The sequence below is a fragment of the Mixophyes fleayi genome, chromosome 4 (assembly GCF_038048845.1).
Source record: "Mixophyes fleayi isolate aMixFle1 chromosome 4, aMixFle1.hap1, whole genome shotgun sequence".
Taxonomy (NCBI): Eukaryota; Metazoa; Chordata; class Amphibia; order Anura; family Limnodynastidae; genus Mixophyes; species Mixophyes fleayi.
In genome coordinates, this window is record NC_134405.1 from 83,664,472 (window position 1) to 83,681,682 (window position 17,211).

The 17,211-nt window shown below is 42.1% G+C and overlaps 1 protein-coding gene across 1 annotated transcript in view; it reads right to left on the bottom strand.

Moving 5' to 3' along the window:
• Positions 1–11,884, bottom strand: part of CERS3 (ceramide synthase 3) — an 86,465-nt gene extending 74,581 nt beyond the window's left edge. Inside the window, exons 1-2 of the mRNA XM_075207673.1 lie at positions 11,865–11,884; positions 2,615–2,663 (exon numbers count right to left, since the gene is read on the bottom strand). The gene's annotated coding sequence lies outside the window, so the exon portion shown is untranslated. The remainder of the gene's footprint in view (positions 1–2,614; positions 2,664–11,864) is intronic.
• Positions 11,885–17,211: the final 5,327 nt, after the last annotated feature.

Below are 17,211 nucleotides of genomic sequence, written 5' to 3' on the forward strand. Positions count from 1 at the left end.
TGGAAGTGGTTTTGAGATGCAGCACAACTAGTTCTTAGTGAATTGATACAGTGCATTGTAATGACTACAATTTGCCCAGCCTCCTAAATGTCTGCCTCCACTTCATGTAGGTATTGATTACACAATGTTATCATGCTTGGACTGCCATTAATCATACATTTAAAAGCCATGAAAAACATGCAAGAAAGGTAATTCAGCCAGCAGGCTGGCCTCTAAGGCATTGTGAAACACTTTTTACGTTCCCAACCCTGAGTACTTTTTGATCTGAATTATAAGTGTTACAGGGGTTGAAAATGCTAAATTATGCACTGGTTTAAGTCACTTAAAGATCATTATATAGCCGCACAAACTCTATAAATGAAAACATTTGGTGACAGTACCTGCGATGCTGCTTGGAGAATGTGTCACATGCTCTGCAGTCAGCAGATACTGGTCTAGTGGCTAATTGTATTCATTTTGTACCAGGCTGCCAAGCAGCGAGTTACAGAACGATCTGTTAGCGTGTTTATTTAATCTTTAAAAGATCAGCTTTATTTCCTGGTCCAAAGGATCACTGTGTTTTTCTTTTCCATCTTAATTATCATATAGCACAAAAGATTACATTTATATTCAATACCTGATAACATAAAGGGTGGAAACCTTTGAGATAATGTCTTTATAGATAAGAAAAGACACTTGCAAATAACTGTGCCCATCTATAATAATTGCAAAAATGACATTCTTGGCCTTGTTGTTAGGCTGAATAATGATAAAAGCCAACTATATTTACAGGAAAATTAGCACCGTTCAAAGGGGGAGCATCGAAATGGCTTTATACTAGTTGTGTTTTCAAGGATATGATCACCACATTTTTATGTGTGAGCTAAATTAAATTATTTAAGTTCATTACAGTACATTTGTTGGTTAGGTAATCTCTACTAGTGCATCTAATGTACTTGGCCCATCCCTTGCTTGTTCCAGCTGGGGATGACGCTGTATGGAGAGCAAGGTATTGTACCCACCCGTTTGCTGCATTATCAGCCCGACGTCAGCAGTTTGGAATCACATATCGTGAAATCTGATGAAGCCTGTCTCCTTGAGAGAGCAAGGGACATCAATTTCTCAACCGATTAATTAATACAGGAAGATAATTTAATGTGCGAAAAAGACTCAACAGGTCCATGAACTTTTAACTATTAAGAAAATGCCCACAAAATAAGCATATCCTTTAAATCATACATGGATCAGAAAAAAACATAACCCATATTCGACCCTAACTCGTAATACCACAGAAACCTAAATTGCACAGTGGCCTAGTGGTTAGCACTTCTGCCTCACAGCGCTGGGGTCATGAGTTTGATTCCCGACCATGACATTATCTGTGTGGAGTTTGTATGTTCTCCCCATGTTTGCATGGGTTTCCTCCGGGTGCTCCGGTTTCCTCCCACACTCCAAAAACATACTGGTAGGTTAACTGGCTGCTATCAAAATTGACCTATGTCTCTCTGTCTGTGTGTGTGTGTGTCTATGTGTATGTTAGGGAATTTAGACTGTAAGCTCCAAAGGGGCAGGGACTGATGTGAATGAGTTTTCTGTACAGCGCTGTGGAATTAATGACGCTATATAAATAGATGATGATGATGATGATGAATTGTCATGCAAGTGCCAGAATATTTGTATATTTACCTCTCCCAAATGAATCGAGGGGAACCGGAATTACACTGATTCTCCTGCACTCACTGTTGCACTCTGTTTATTTTCACCTGACCAGTGTGTAAACCTACAAGGCCTCATTATTGCATCATGGTCTATTGTTCCCACTAGAATTAATGGAGAAGAGTAGACATTGATGCAGAGGGGGGCATGTGGGGTGCACATTTACCAACTCTCTGCTTAGTACCTACTGGGTGTAGATAGTTACAATGCCAGGGAGATAAAAGGGACAGGGGTTGTATCAATGCTCAAAATAACTAGCACAAATATGACCCTGCTCTATCCCGGTAAAACAAAGTTGGGCAACTTGTTGCTCTCCAGCTGTTGCACCACAACCCTCCCTGAGTCCCGCTAGTCCTCTACAGGGTTGAGCATTCAGGTAACTGTTCAACAACAGCCAAAAAGCCTTTCGTACAATGAACCCACAGCAAATATGAGCACGGCTCATAAAAAATGTAAGATGCACACAGAGTCCAAGGTTCAAGTTAAAATGTAGGTTAACAAATTGTGGCTGTGGCAGCTGAGCCAGCACAGCGGGATTGTGTAATACATCCAGCCAGGAGAAGCCGAGGCTGAGCGGGTTGCGATAGAAACCTCTCACATACATTATGGGATTTATTCCACAAACTTCAGCAGGAAAAGCTAAGTCACGGAGCAGAGCCAAAGCTGGAAGCTGCTCTGCTCTTCAGTAGGAGGTCGCCAGGATCAGCAGACGTGTAACGAAAAATAACAATAGCAGATCCTGGAATAGTGTTTCAGCCGAGGTGTTGCTGGCTCACGCAGTAAGAAATGAGAATCACTTGAGTTATGATTAAGCTAAGGCCATGGATCAAATTATCAGCTGCTGGTTTATATTCAGTAGGAAAAAAGCTGCCAGTCATGGAATAAATACTCATATGAATGGACACGGAGATATACTTACTTTTTTCCTTCATGAGCCACTTCCTCTTCCAACCTCCAGCTTCTGAGCTCTGCAAACACAAAAGGAAAAGACACATCATTGCTGCTTTGTTCCTGTATTATCAATATAACTGCAAATCAGTAACTCTGCTGAGTAACCACTGATAGTAGATGATTAAATTGTCAGGGCGAGGAATGTGAGTACAGAATGGACAGGCAGAGATAGCACAGAGACAAAGAAATGTTGTTTGTATGTCATATAGGTACAGGTCTATCCTGACTCACAAATCATATCCATAACACCCCTCCGGACATCTACATTTACATTGTTTTAGCAGACCATATTCTGCAACTCAAAAGTGGAAGGTCAAAGATTTATTATTACATGGGGTTGTTACCAGAGCAACTTGTCTCCTATCCAACCAGGTATAAAGATGGATAAGGCAGATAGCAAAGTGCTTTAATTCTACCCATCACCCATACAAAGAGGAGGCAGTCTCCAGTGTGTGTAGGGTACGGGTATATTTTAACTGCAGTTATTATCATTTGCATCAAATACAGTTTTATAATCCTGAGCTTGTTGTAATCAGTTTGCAACCTCCCTGACAGTAGGGGCATTACACACTTGGGGGCTGATGCGCAGTGGGACATATGACAGAATGCATAGTTAATGCACACACAGAATTGCGTGGTTCTGGCCTAGAGAAGCTGGATGGGGGAGGGAAGGGGCGTTCTAGTGTAGGACTACAGTACAGGTGTCACACAAATGCGGCTGCTAGGAGGCTTCTCTTGTGCAGTTGCTATAGGGCTGGTGCAAATCCATGCTGATGATTATGACTATGACCAGGTTCATATGTTGCTGATGTGGAGATGGACCGGGGCAGGCTGGACTGGGGGACAGGGGGGGCATCTGCCCCCCGGGCCGGTCCCATAGTGGGCTACCTTGGGCTGGGTCACTGGGCTACCTGCATTTTTTTTCTTTAAAATAGGCCGCTTAATCGAATCTTGCTCCCCTGGGCCAAAATTTGCCAGCCCTCCCCGGAGATGGACACATGTCTAGATGTAAAGCTCTACATCATCATCATCACCATTTATTTATAGAGCACCACTGATTCCGCAGCGCTGTACAGAGAACTCAGTCACATCAATCCTTGCCCCATTGGAGCTTACAGTCTAAATCCCCTAATATAAACACACACACAGACCGAGAGAGACTGAGGGCAATTTGATAGCAGCCAATTAACCTACCAGTATGTTTATGGAGTGTGGGAGGAAACCGGAGCACCCGGAGGAAACCCACGCAAACACGGAGAGAGCATACAAACTCCACACATATAAGGCCATGGTCGGGAATTAAACTCATGACCCCAGCGCTGTGAGGCAGAAGTGCTAACCACTTAGCCACCGTTATACATATGAGTGGTAACGCTATTTTTCCATGCTCCTTTTTCTTTGAGTAATTTACGCCCACTGTGCCGACAACTCTGCATCCACCCTTTGACCTCTATCGTGTTATTGTGATAGGCGGCCAAAGTTCTCTTTACCATCCTGCTCTATAGAGGGAAACCTGGTTTTATCTCCCTTTTCACTTTTCCATTGCAACAATTTAAAACAGCAACCCTTACAAGCCTGAATATTGTATGGTTATCTATAATAACAAATGTATTTCTGTTCACTCGTATTTATCTTCTCTATTTAGCAGTCACTTGAACATTATTTTTTTAATACTTTCACTTAATAATCTCAAGCAGTTTGGCCCGCCTCATTAAGGCTTTGTTTAATAGATATACATCTTTCAGGTAACCATTTACAGGTAGTTTGCACCAGATCTCTTTTCAATCACTTTTGTTGTTATTCTACATAAATATAATGAAATGTCATACAGATTCTAATTGGCTAATTGTGAATTCTTCTCTGAAGCTCATAGGTGCTTTCTACATCCATCCTGCATATATTAAAGGAGTTTGTGGGCATTTAAATATGTCTTTCTTGGTACTTTCAGCCGTACGCGAGAAGGAATTTTATATCTGCTGGAGTTTATCAATCTAATAGCGAATGTGTTTTTGCTTTCAAAATTAATGATACAAAGTTTTTTGTGTGGTTATGACCTGTTGTGTGTATGCATATGTGGGTGTATGTGTGTCTGATGCACACTGTTGTGTGTATGCATATGTGGGTGTATGTGTGTCTGATGCACACTGTTGTGTGTATGCATATGTGGGTGTATGTGTGTCTGATGCACACTGTTGTGTGTATTCATATGTGGGTGTATGTGTGTCTGATGCACACTGTTGTGTGTATTCATATGTGGGTATATGTCTGTCTGATGCACTGTTGTGTGTATGCATATGGGTGTATATACACTATTTTTACAGGCAGCTTTTTTGAGTGTAAATTGCACCCAACATGTGTCCAAATCAGCATCAGGCCCTGTGTCGTTTTGCTTCTTTTCCCTCTCAGTTCTTTACTTATATGGTCCTGCTGTTGTCTCTCCAGTTTGCTCCATGTTTAATCTATTCTTCTTATAATCTTTTATTCACAGTTTACTTTGATTTTCTGCGTTGTGTCTCTCTACATTCCCTCCATTATCTCTCTGTATCAATCTCTGAAACAGACTTCTATTCCTCCTCTCTATCCTCCAATCCCTTCTCTTTCCCATTGTCAGACACTTACATTCTGCCTGAAAACGTATTCCTATTGTCCGACTGCAATATACTTCGCTCCTTGCCTGCCTGTTCTGCCTGTGACTTACTAACACCCCTTTCTCTGATGGCAATGGTGTGCCGTCCAATAGAAAGATTGCTGCCTGTGTGACTGGCACAATGTGTGGTCCTGGAGACCATGGCAGTGGCTGGTGTACTAGTGTATCCAGCATTCATTTTGAAAAGCTTCTCCCTGCACCGAAAGTACGAGGTATGTCTATTAAATACCGAGACGGATTAAATAACTCACCTTTATTTATTGGTATTACAAATGTAATGTTTGTCCCCTTCAATATACTCCCCATTTGCACTAATACATCACTGTAGTCTTGTTTTCCACTGGTTGAAGGCATGGAGCAAATTAATTTCTGTCACTTGTTTCCACATATTTGCCGCTTTCTTCTTTACAGCATCAACTGACTCAAAATGTGTCCCTTTAAGCACTGATTTAACTTTTGGGAAAAGATAAAAATCACGAGGTGCTAAATCGGGCGAATATGGAGGATGTTCAAGTGTAGTAATGTGTTTGTCGGTCATAAACTGCTTCACAGAAAGCTCTACGTGAGCAGGCGCATTGTCCTGGTGAAGACAGAAACCATTTTTCCACAGTTGCGGCCGTTTCTTTCTGACTTTCTCTCAGCTTTTGCAAAACTTCCTTATAATAATGCTGATTAACTGTTGTGCCTTCTGGAACCCATTGTTCCAAAATTACACCCTTGATATAAAAAAAACAACGAGCATTGCTTTGAATTTTGACTTGCTTTAACAAGCTTTTTTCATTCTTGGTGATGACGGTGTTTTCCAGTGCATTGACTGTCTTTTGGTCTCAGGATCGTACTGGAAGATCCAGGTCTCACCACAAGTGATTACTTTATGAAACAGGTTTGGATCTGTGTCAAGTTGCTGCAGAATGTCAACATAAAATTTCTTGCAATGTGCTTTTTGCTCTGGTGGGGAAACCATCTTTGCACAAACTTTCATGTTAAGATCCTCATGCAAAATTTTCAATACGGTGTCTTTGTCAATGTTCACGGATTCAGCTGTCATTCGAACACTGAGTCGGCGGTCTTTTCGAACAATCTGACTGATTTTTTCTACATTTTCTTCAGTTCTTGAAGTACAAGGTCATCCAGGGCGTTCATCATCTTCGACATTCTCACGTCCCTCGCTAAATCTTTTGTGCCACTCAAACACACGCACATGAGACAGGCAGTCATTCCCATAGGCCGTAGTAAGCATTTGAAAACATTCTGTTGGTGTTTTGTGCAATTTTACTAAAAATTTCAAATTGACACGTTCAACGTTTAAACTTTGCATTTTTTCGGCACTCTACAGAAAACACAACCAAACTAAATGGCGACTCACAATCAACTGAACGTCATAGAGTGTTGCAGCTTGTCATGCAGGTTCAGACCGGTTCAAGGTTACTACGTATGAAGTTATAACCGGTACTGACTGCTTTGTTTCCTAGGTGGAATCACAGTCTTGTTACTTAATAGACATACCTCGTATTGCATTAAGGTATCACTCCTTACCAGCAAAGAGAAGTGAAAGCATATTTACTATCCTTCCAAATGTGCTCTGACATCATGAGCCCGATTCATGCACAAACGCAACTTGCACATAAGATGCTTGTTTTAAAAAAGCATACAACATGAGCATAATTCTGGCTGCATTCAAATCCAAGCGAATCTGAAGATACATTTTGATTTGAATCTGGGTGGAAGTACGCTCTGCCTAAACAGTAGTTGTCGTCAGGGCCATCTTATCAACATTTTGGGCCTCCAGGCAAAGCAGTGCACCAGGGCCCCTATATATACATATAAATATAAAAAAAAAAAATATTATATATATGGGCCCTGCAGCCCAGGGGGGCCCGTCGGAGGCAGCAAAAAAAAAAAAAACCTGAAGAAAATACTTACCTTGCGGTCAGCTGGCGATCCAGCTCCCTCCCTGATCACCTCCTCCGTCGCGCTCCGCAATGGATGTCGGGCAGGCGTGATGACGTCACGCCCGTCATGCACTGCGAGCGCGACGGAGGAGGAGACCAGGGAGGGAGCCGGATCGCCAGCTGACCGCAAGGTAAGTATTTTCTTATTTTTCTTCAGGTTTTTGGTTTTTTTTGCTGCCTCCGACGGGCCACCCTGGTTGTCGTACGTAGACACACATAACAGGCTATAGTATACACACATGCATTTGTAAAATCAAATCACATTAAAACTCCTAAATAAATATAATAAAAACTGTTAGCAGTATAATAATTTATTTAAATATTTATTTAAAAAATAAATAAATATATATATATATTTTAAATATTTACGTTTTATTATTTACATTAAAAAAAAAGATGATTTCAATTTGTACTGTGTATACAATGCATTTTTATAATATATCTGATTTGCATACAGTTTCCTGTGATAGCTACTGGCACACAAGACTATGCAGTGTTAGTTATTACTATCAGTCGGTATTTACCTGACCTGTAGTAGGTGTAAGAGATACAGTTGGATAGAAGCATGCTTACAACAAACACAGGACTTTAATCGGATGCATCTGTGTCGGAGCGCTCTTAGTGTACATGGCCTAACTTAGTCCGCCACCTTCCCTCCCCTGTTCCGTCTCTCAAGTCGTAAGGAGTCACGTCATTTGTGTGCGGATATGAATTGCCTGCAATTGCGCTCATTGGCAACAATGTAAACGGACAGACGCCTGAACATGAATCAGGCTCCATATATCTAAAACAAAAGCCAGCACGCGTCTTGAAACTAATCCCAGGCATGTGGGTTAACAGTGAGCCTGCATTACAAGTTAGATGTACTGTATTTCATAAGATGATATTTTCATTTTTTCTAAGATATAATGTACAACACAATAGTTTGTAAATCAGACAAACTGACAGCTGTACATAAATATTGTCCATATATCCCACTGGACAGACTTCCTCTATTTATACAACACACTCCAAACTACATAGTGCTGGAACAACCTGGAACTGTCCAGTGCATTGTATACATTCCCTGTAACCTATTTAACACTTTCAGGGCCAGTGGCAGAAAAGATCATCTGATTAACCCCTGACACCCCATTCATACTGCACCAAAATCCCGGGTTTTTCCCGGGGCGAGCTCAAATGACCCGGGTCTTGGTGCAGTATGAATGGTACAAGTCAAAAATCCCGGGTCTAAAAACCCGGGTCTTCAACCCGGGATTTATCGAGGGGTAATTCCCGGGTCGGACCCGGGTTGCCTGCACTATGAATGGTGCAACCCGGGTTTTTCAACCCGGGTTGCACAGAAAACAAGATGATTGGCTGTCTGCCTGTCTCTGGAGGATTTAAAGCAGGAGAATACAAAGAATGTATATGAAAAGAAGGGCAGTTTACAGAAATTTTATTAATGGCTATTACATACATAAATATACCATTGGGTATACATGATTGGAGATATATAGAGAAGGCATACCATCACTATTGTACTTTTTTATATATATAAATCATGCTAATAGATAGAGTATATTTCCCTTTAAAGGTTACTTGTCCTGATTAAAGTGCAGTGCTGTGTATTTATTTGGGTGTCTGATGTAGCTGATATCCCACATTACAGAGGTACAAAGTCTGGGAAATACTAGTTGTGTGAAAGGAAGCAAAGTTCAGGTTTTTCTGCCAGGATTTAAACACTGGAGCAGCATCCAGTCTTCATTTTTCAGCCAATGAAAACTGCTCTGGTGATGACTCCCACAAATTGCCAGGGCACAGACTTGTGCAGTATGAATGGGGTCAACCCGGGAAATTCCCGGGTCCGAGGTGCAGTATGAATGGTGTTTCTGAGCTGGGACGCTCCGAGCCCCGGCAAAAACCCGGCTTGAAAAACCCGGGATATTGACGGGGCGGCAGTATGAAAGTGGTATTATTGACCAGGGTATATTGTAGCTTCAGGACTAGACGCTTTTTTTTTTTAAAGCATTTTTGCTGTGTGCTGGTAAGTGACAATAACGTTATTCGTTAGGGCATTGAACTTTATGTAGTTTTCTGTTTTGATTTTAGTTTTTTGCAGGGCTTACTTTTTGGTAGTGTTTTCTTCAAAAATTTTTATTTATTATTTTATTTTTTTTGTGTTATAACAGCTAAATTAGATGATTGTAGTAAAAAGGATACACTTTTTAAGCAGTAAACATGGCATTAGAAATATTTTCCTAAAACATGTTCCCCGAGTTCTCATTTTTATTTTCATAGGTGTAGTGTTGTTTTAGTTTAGGGGAGATTACAGGGAGTATAAATCAGTGTACTACTGTATGTGTTTGTATTTCTATACTTGCAAGGACCACAGTATGAATACAAACCTTCATAGTGGGCACTTTTTTTGGCAAGTGAGGACCTAAACCTTTTCCTCACAAGATTTTGCTTTTAATAGCATGGGTGAACCTGCTACTGCTAGTAATGTAACCCCTGTCCTAGTGTGTAGTGTGGGGTGCACCTTCTTCTCAAGCCCTAACTAGCTGATGGGCATGGGTGTAAATGACCAGGTTGTCCCCTTCTTTACAAGTCTCTTTGCAGGTAGTAGGACCAGGGCCGCTGAGAGGTGGAGGAGGAAGGGGGGGGGGGGTTATAATTAACCCGGGCCCTCTCTGCTGACCTTTTTTTTTCTTTTTTTAACTTGTTTTATATATATTTTTTTTTATTATTATTTTCATGCGGGTGTGTGTGTGTTTGTGTGTGTGGGGGTGGGGGTGGGAGCCCGGTGGGGGCCCGCCCCCTTCATTGGTGGGGGAGCAGGGTGTTTAAAAAAACCCAAAACAAAACAAATACTCACATTACGTGATCGCGGTGATATTCGCACTGAATGTCGGGCATCACGTCGCCACGTTCAGTGAGGAGCGGCGCATAGAGGACCAAGACAGAAGAGAAAAAAAGAGATGAATGAAGACGACACAAAGGTAAGTAAAGGAACGGGGACAAAGGTAGGAAAAGAGAAAGGGACAGAGTGATAGAGAGACAAAGAAGGGGGGGGGGAGGAAAGGCACAGAGTGATGAAGGATAAAGGGGGAGTAGCATGGCACAGTGATGAAGGAGAGGGAGGGCAGCATGGCATAGAGTGGGCAGCAAGGCATAGAGGGGGCAGCATGGCACAGAGTGATGAAGGGGGGTCAGCATGGAACAGAGTGTTGAAGAGGGGCCAGGTGAAGGGGGAGAATCAGAATGGAGGGCACAGTGTGATCATAAGGGGGCACTGCATGGTTGTGATGAAGGGGCACAGTAATGTGTGTGTGATTGCACAGGGGGCTTTTGGAAATGTGTGTGTGAGGTGGTGTCTAATTAATGGGTGCTATTTTGTTTGTGGGGTGATGGTGTGGCAATTTAATAGTGGGGATTATTATTTTAAGATGCGGTGGTTTGGGGGCGATTGAATGCGGGGGTGAGTTTGGGTAGAATGAGGTCTCTTTATTAAAAGTGACTATTAATTATTTAATGGCAGTGAATGTTGCCGGAAATAGGTATATTTATGAAATGTAAACACTATTAATTTATTGCTGGGGCTGTTTGCAGGGAGGGAAATAGGTTTATTTATTAAATGGGAATACTATTATTTTAATGTTGGGGCTAGAGGAAGGCCTAATTATTACTCGTGGGTGCTATTGTTTTAACACCAGTGCTGAAAATTTAATTTTCTATATGTACCCATTTTTTTCCCCAAATAGGGCCTCCAACATTCCAGGATCCAGACAAGCCGCAACTAAAGAAACCTGCAGCCATAGGTGGTGAAAGTGACAAGAATAGGTAGGAGAGAGCAGGACAGTCTGTGAAATGTTGTGATTCTAGTGGGACAATCCCAATTTTTGTGACTTTCTGCCAAATGTAAGGGGCAGGCCAAGACTGTGAACTCTTTCTGTGCACACTGCATTCTTTATATACTACTGTGGTGCTAGATGTCCTGAAAGTCAGGAGTGCTGGGACATATGTTACACTACGGCGAGCAGGCACTGTACCCTTGTGCCAATGGTTTCCACAATAATGCAGGTTTTTTTTCTGTAGGAGGGTGGCCTTGCGCTTTTCACCTGCTAGCCATACCGCAATTGTACAAAATCACGCCCCCAATCGTATGTACACCTCCACCTTTGCGGCAGCGCAAAATTTTGTGCCACGCTCAACTATAAGGGGGGCCCCATGAAGTCGTTGTATCAGGGCCCTGAATTCCTCTTGGCAGCCCTGAGTAGGACACAGGTGATATCACTTTGTTGTGCAGTGCAGTAAAAGTCAGAATAATTTTGGTGCCAGACCATCTCTATCACAAACTGAACTCTTTAGCAATACAGAATTATATAGCAATACAGAAATATATATATACAGCTCCTTACTCTCTCCAGTACAGTTCTTAAATGAGCAATATGAATTTGGTTGCAAGTATGTCTCCTTACTCCTCCTGCACACATCTTACACTGCTGGTGTTGACACAGTACATACCAGATTCCCCTGGTCATGTTATCTAGATGTTATGTAAGACAGTTCACATGTCTCATACACTCCAGTACTCCATACTTTACTGCAGTTCACCCCTTCTCTGCAGGGGTAGTCACATGGATGTTGACAGGCAAACACTTCCTTTGAGCAGGCAGCTTCTCCCCAGTGCAGTTCTGACACTCTGTGTAACGCTCAGCTGCAGCTCACCCCTCCTCTGCAGGGATGATTTCTCCCTTGGGCTCTGACACTTTTCACTATGTTCTCTCAGTCCCTGGACACTCTCCCCCACTCTGGGATTTCGGGACTCCGCCTCTCTGTATATGCAGCCACACTGCTGCATGCAATGACCCCCCTTTCTCTTTTGGGGTCCTCCCCCTTATATGGCTTCCACACTCTTACTTAGGGGACAGTGTTAATCTCCAGACGGCAGCCGCCACTGACCCGCACCTGGGTCAATGCCGGGGAAGCCTGGGACCTCCACCTCCACTGCCCCAGGTCCCCGACTGTCACATCACCTCTCCTCTCTCTCTCTCTCTCTCTCTCTCTCTGTTCCCTACTTTTTTCTCCTTCTCTTTTTCCCACCTTTTTACAGCCCCTCCTTCTTCTCAGTCTCTAGGAGACTGAACTGGGTTGTAACCATAGCAACCATCTTTTCACAAACACCTGCTCTCCTGGTGATCCCTCCTCTATTCACTGGGGTGCGTGGTTTACTAAAACGCGACTAGGGGGCATTACAGTAATATCAGGGTGCACCTCTTTAGCGTAATAAGTTCTGTCATGTATGTGAACAGTTCGTGCTCTGGGGTGCCCCTGGAATATACACACAAAAACTGCATTTTTCTTTTTGTTTTCCTTCTTCTAGGAATTCTTACATCAAACCTGCAACAATTTAAATAAAAATATATCCAAGTACCTATCTTTCGCGTCCAAAATGGCAACAGTAGAAAGAAGTAACAGATCACTGATGAAAATAAAAAATGGGGCAAAGCTCACATCTGTGTTTAATGTCAGAAAATAAACCGCAAGATATCTCAACAATTCAAAGGAAACTGGCAAATGAAATAAATGTAATCGAGGCTCTCAACTTTCCATGAGTTTCACACCGTAGGTAAGTTCTGCTGGAAAGACTCCGCAACAAAGGTAAAAACGGAGTATGGTAAACCTGTTACACGGAGAGATCCACCTGCAATTGCATCGGTCATTGACTACTTGCCAAGACTGTTTGGGATCTTTTGTTAAAACTTCTTTCTGGAAACTTAATGCCTGTTGTAAAATCAAATCAGCTGATAGTACTGGGTCTAAATTTGGAGATAATAGGACACATCATTCACAAGTAGCTTAGAAGCTTTGTTTTTGCTATCACTGAATTAGACCCCAGCAATGAGTATCTAAAAGACGCTATACATCATCATCTATTTATATAGCGCCACTAATTCCGCAGCGCTGTACAGAGAACATCAGTCCCTGCCCCATTGGAGCTTACAGTCTAAATTCCCTAACATACACAGACAGACAGAGAGAGAGAGAGAAAGAGACTAGGGTCAATTTTGATAGCAGCCAATTAATCTACCAGTATGTTTTTGGCGTGTGGGAGGAAACCGGAGCACCCGGAGGAAACCCACGCAAACAGGGGGAGAACATGCAAACTCCACACAGATAAAGCCATGGTCGGGAATTAAACTCATGACCCTAGCGCTGTGAGTCAGAAGTGCTAACCACTTAGCCACCGTGCTGCCCAACCAGTTTTACTTTGGTAGTAGAGGGTGCAATGAAGGACACATTGTGACTTGTATCCAGTAACAAGTACAGAACACAATCCCGGAATTTAAAAATGGGTTATTTCCTACAGAAATTCTCATGATGAATGAGATGACAGCTGAACAAAAGGGTAGGCTAAAAATGTCATCCCACTATGTCACACACACTATGGAACACCTATGTATTGAGCCACTCCCTTTGTACACTGAATGAGGCAATGTGGAACAAAGGGCAGTGGTGCTTCTGACACTGTGACATTGCAGAAGTTCCTCAAACGTTCTGAGGAAAAGGCAAAATAAAAGCTGGAAGGAAACACAACTCCTATTGTGTTTGTATGATGCTGAGCGAAACTCTTCAGCTCAAATCTTACACAACAAGGTGAAGAGGCAGCAAAACTACTCTTGGAGATGTACGCAAATAGCAACAGAATTCCGGAGAACACACATCTGTAGGAGAACATATCAAAGCTTAAAAAAGGAACAAAGTGATATCTGGACCACTTTAGAAAGAGGTTAAAAGATCAGGGGGTATATTTACTAAACTGTGGGTTTGAAAAAGTGGAGATGTTGCCTATAGCAACCAATCAGATTTTAGCTGTCATTTTGTAGAATGTACTAAATAAATGATAGCTAGAATCTGATTGGTTGCTATAGGCAACATCACTTGTTCAAACCCGCAGTTTAGTAAATACACCCCCAAGGGTAGATGTATCAAACCTTCTAAAAAGAAAAATGTGTTGTCCATAGCAACCAATAGTATTCTAGCGATCATTTATCTAGTACATTCTACAAAATGATAACTAGAATCTGATTGGTTGCTATGAGCAACATCTCCACTTTTCCTTTTTAGAACACTTGATCTACCCCCAGGAAGGTGCCTGTGTTGCTTATCAAAGAGATGTCTACTTTATTTTAAATCCTTGTCACAGGTTTCGGTACAGTTAGTGTACCAAAAAACAACCTGTATGTTTTTTTCAAGGCTGGGGTCTGACTATGTAAGGAAGTTTGCAGTTGCAGGTGGACCTAACCATCCTGGCCAACTGAGGAAACATGTAGCCACTGTGCTAAATAATTAACTTGAAAGATAATGAGTTAGATTAAGCTGCCACATTTATGGGACACATATCAGGGTACACAGAGAGAACTAGAGATTGTTGCAAGAATCAGCAAATTGCTATTTTACACAGAAAAGGGGTTTGATGCATATAAAGAAAAATCTCTCAAAGAGCTGGATGTTCCTACAGAAGGTTATTTTGTTTCCTTGGGTCTTTCTTATTCAGTTCAATTGTAATGCAAGGAAACAGAACATTGATTGTTTAACAGGATCGGCCTGGCCTACCTGGGTGCCGGGGAAATCCCCAGTGGGCCGCACACGCCAACTACAGCCCCTCCACTCTCCATTTGCTGCGGCCCTCAGTACCTCAGTAGGAGGGAACCACCTGCATTATGAGTGCTGGAAGCTGAGGCCCAAGAGAACGGTCTACGTCAGCTTCAACAGGCTCTCAATAAGAGACATGGGTCTACCGACTGCGGACAGCCATGTCCATCAAACAGGTAAGCAGGGGGTAGTTGGGGAAGAGGTAGAGGCCTGTGCGGTGTGGAAAAGCCTCTAGTAAATTTAGTGTTTCCTAATACAATTGTTTATACATTAATTTCCGCTTTACTACATGATTTACTTTGAACCACTTTTTATATAAACCCCACTGTATATTCATATTTGCAGCCTGATTTTTTTTATCTGTCAACCTGAACTATTTTGTAGTAATAATATTTAAATACTCCTTTTCCCATGTATTTTATAATTTTAACCTGGGCTAAACTAATTTATTGCTATTTAGTAATATTGTACCCTCTCATTTATGTATTGTTACAGACGCAATAAACTGGGCTGAATTAAAATCAGGAAGTTGATTTTAACACCAATTAGTTTGGATGGTTCACCACATGGGCCGGCGGAATGAGGAAGCCTGTGTATACAGCTGATCAACTGTGTGTACCCGGCAATGTATTCCTTTGTCTGAGGTATGCAGCCTGTGGCTTCCCAGCGGCTGTAGAACTACAACTCCCAGCATCTTGCAGCCGGCAGTACGTGCTTGGAAGTGTATATTTTTAGCAGGGCAGGCACAACCACTGTTGTACAACTATAATGCTGGAACTTACAGTTCCACAGCACCTGTGGAATCGCAGATTTATAATATCTGGTTGTAGAGAAACATAATGTGGAGCAGTGTTTGTTTGCTAATACTGTTTACAGTGTTACCTTATACACCTGACACATATCATTCAGCGCTGCGGAATTAGTGGAGCTATATAAATAGCTGATGATGATGATATGCATGACATCTGTGCAGTGCTGGCCAACTATTTACAGTGTTCCCTTATAATTCTAACAAATTAACAGAATAAGGTAAGGCAGGTTTCCGATGATGGTTTTAAATTATTTGGCAGTAAGGAAGTATAGGGAGAATTTTATGGACTGAGGAAAGCTCTGAACAATAAAGACATCATCGTCTATCTAGTGGAGATCTGGACCGTTTTTTTGGGTCCCATCTGACCGTGGACAATACAGTGTATTGTGGTGCCAGGCCTGCACCCCTTCTTATGGCTGGCTCCACCATTGGAACTTAAACAGACGGGCATAAGAACGGTGCTGCATCCAGGGCCAGTAAGCTCCAGATCTGGACAAGTTAGAGCAGGGAGTCCAGTGGCTACCTGGTTCCCTCTAGATCCCCAGATTGTAAGGAGGCTTCAAGATGTAGCAGAGACCAACAGCATAGAACTGAGCAACAGAAATCCTACCAGACTTGCCCAGCACCACCAGATATATTTGCTGCTTTTACAAGTGATCTACACAGCAACCTAGGCTAACATCAAAAATAATCCACAGTACTTTCACGGAGAGGTTTATTCACTGCTGTGCCTAAAGAATCTCTGTGTTTTTTGTCAATCTATATTAAATCATTAAATAAGCAGATATGGATATATGGTGATCTACAGATAACTACCATCCACTACTTTTGAGTTAATGCTACTACAGATACGGACAACCTGATCATCGTATCAGTTTGGTGCATACTCGGATATATTTTACTGTCTTGCTGAAAACACATATAAATGGGCCTGAAAAAGGAAAGACCCAACAAATCTGTTGCTCCTGTGCATTTCTTTAAGAAATACTTGAGGGTGATGGTCATTATTACAAACCCACTACCACCAGATATACTGTCACCAAAGAGTTCAACCAGATCCTAATGTGCCCAACCAGATCCTAATGTGCCTCTAATATTTAGAGCAATGCGGCAGATGTTATCCATGTTAGAACTGGACTTACCTATGGAAATGTGCACCTCTATATGAGAGCTGAAATCAGAAATGATTAAAATAGGAGACTGCACGGACGACACTGAGAAGCAGAGGCTGGCATGCGAACGGCAGTTAAGAGTTAGCTGCACATTAGCTCAGCTCTATGTCCTACCTTACAATTTTTATTAATTCTCATAAACATAAAGCATCACATATTTGTGGGTATTGTCTGTTAATGACACAATAGTGCTGTGGATGCTGCACAACCAAAACAAGGCTGTTTTAGGATCTACTGATTTCTCTTCACCTTTCGGACCCACTGTAATCAACTGTCATTGCTGTTTCCATATCTGTTCAGCTGCTCACTGTGCTCAGCTGTGATTGTTGTTGCCAAAAGTGTCTG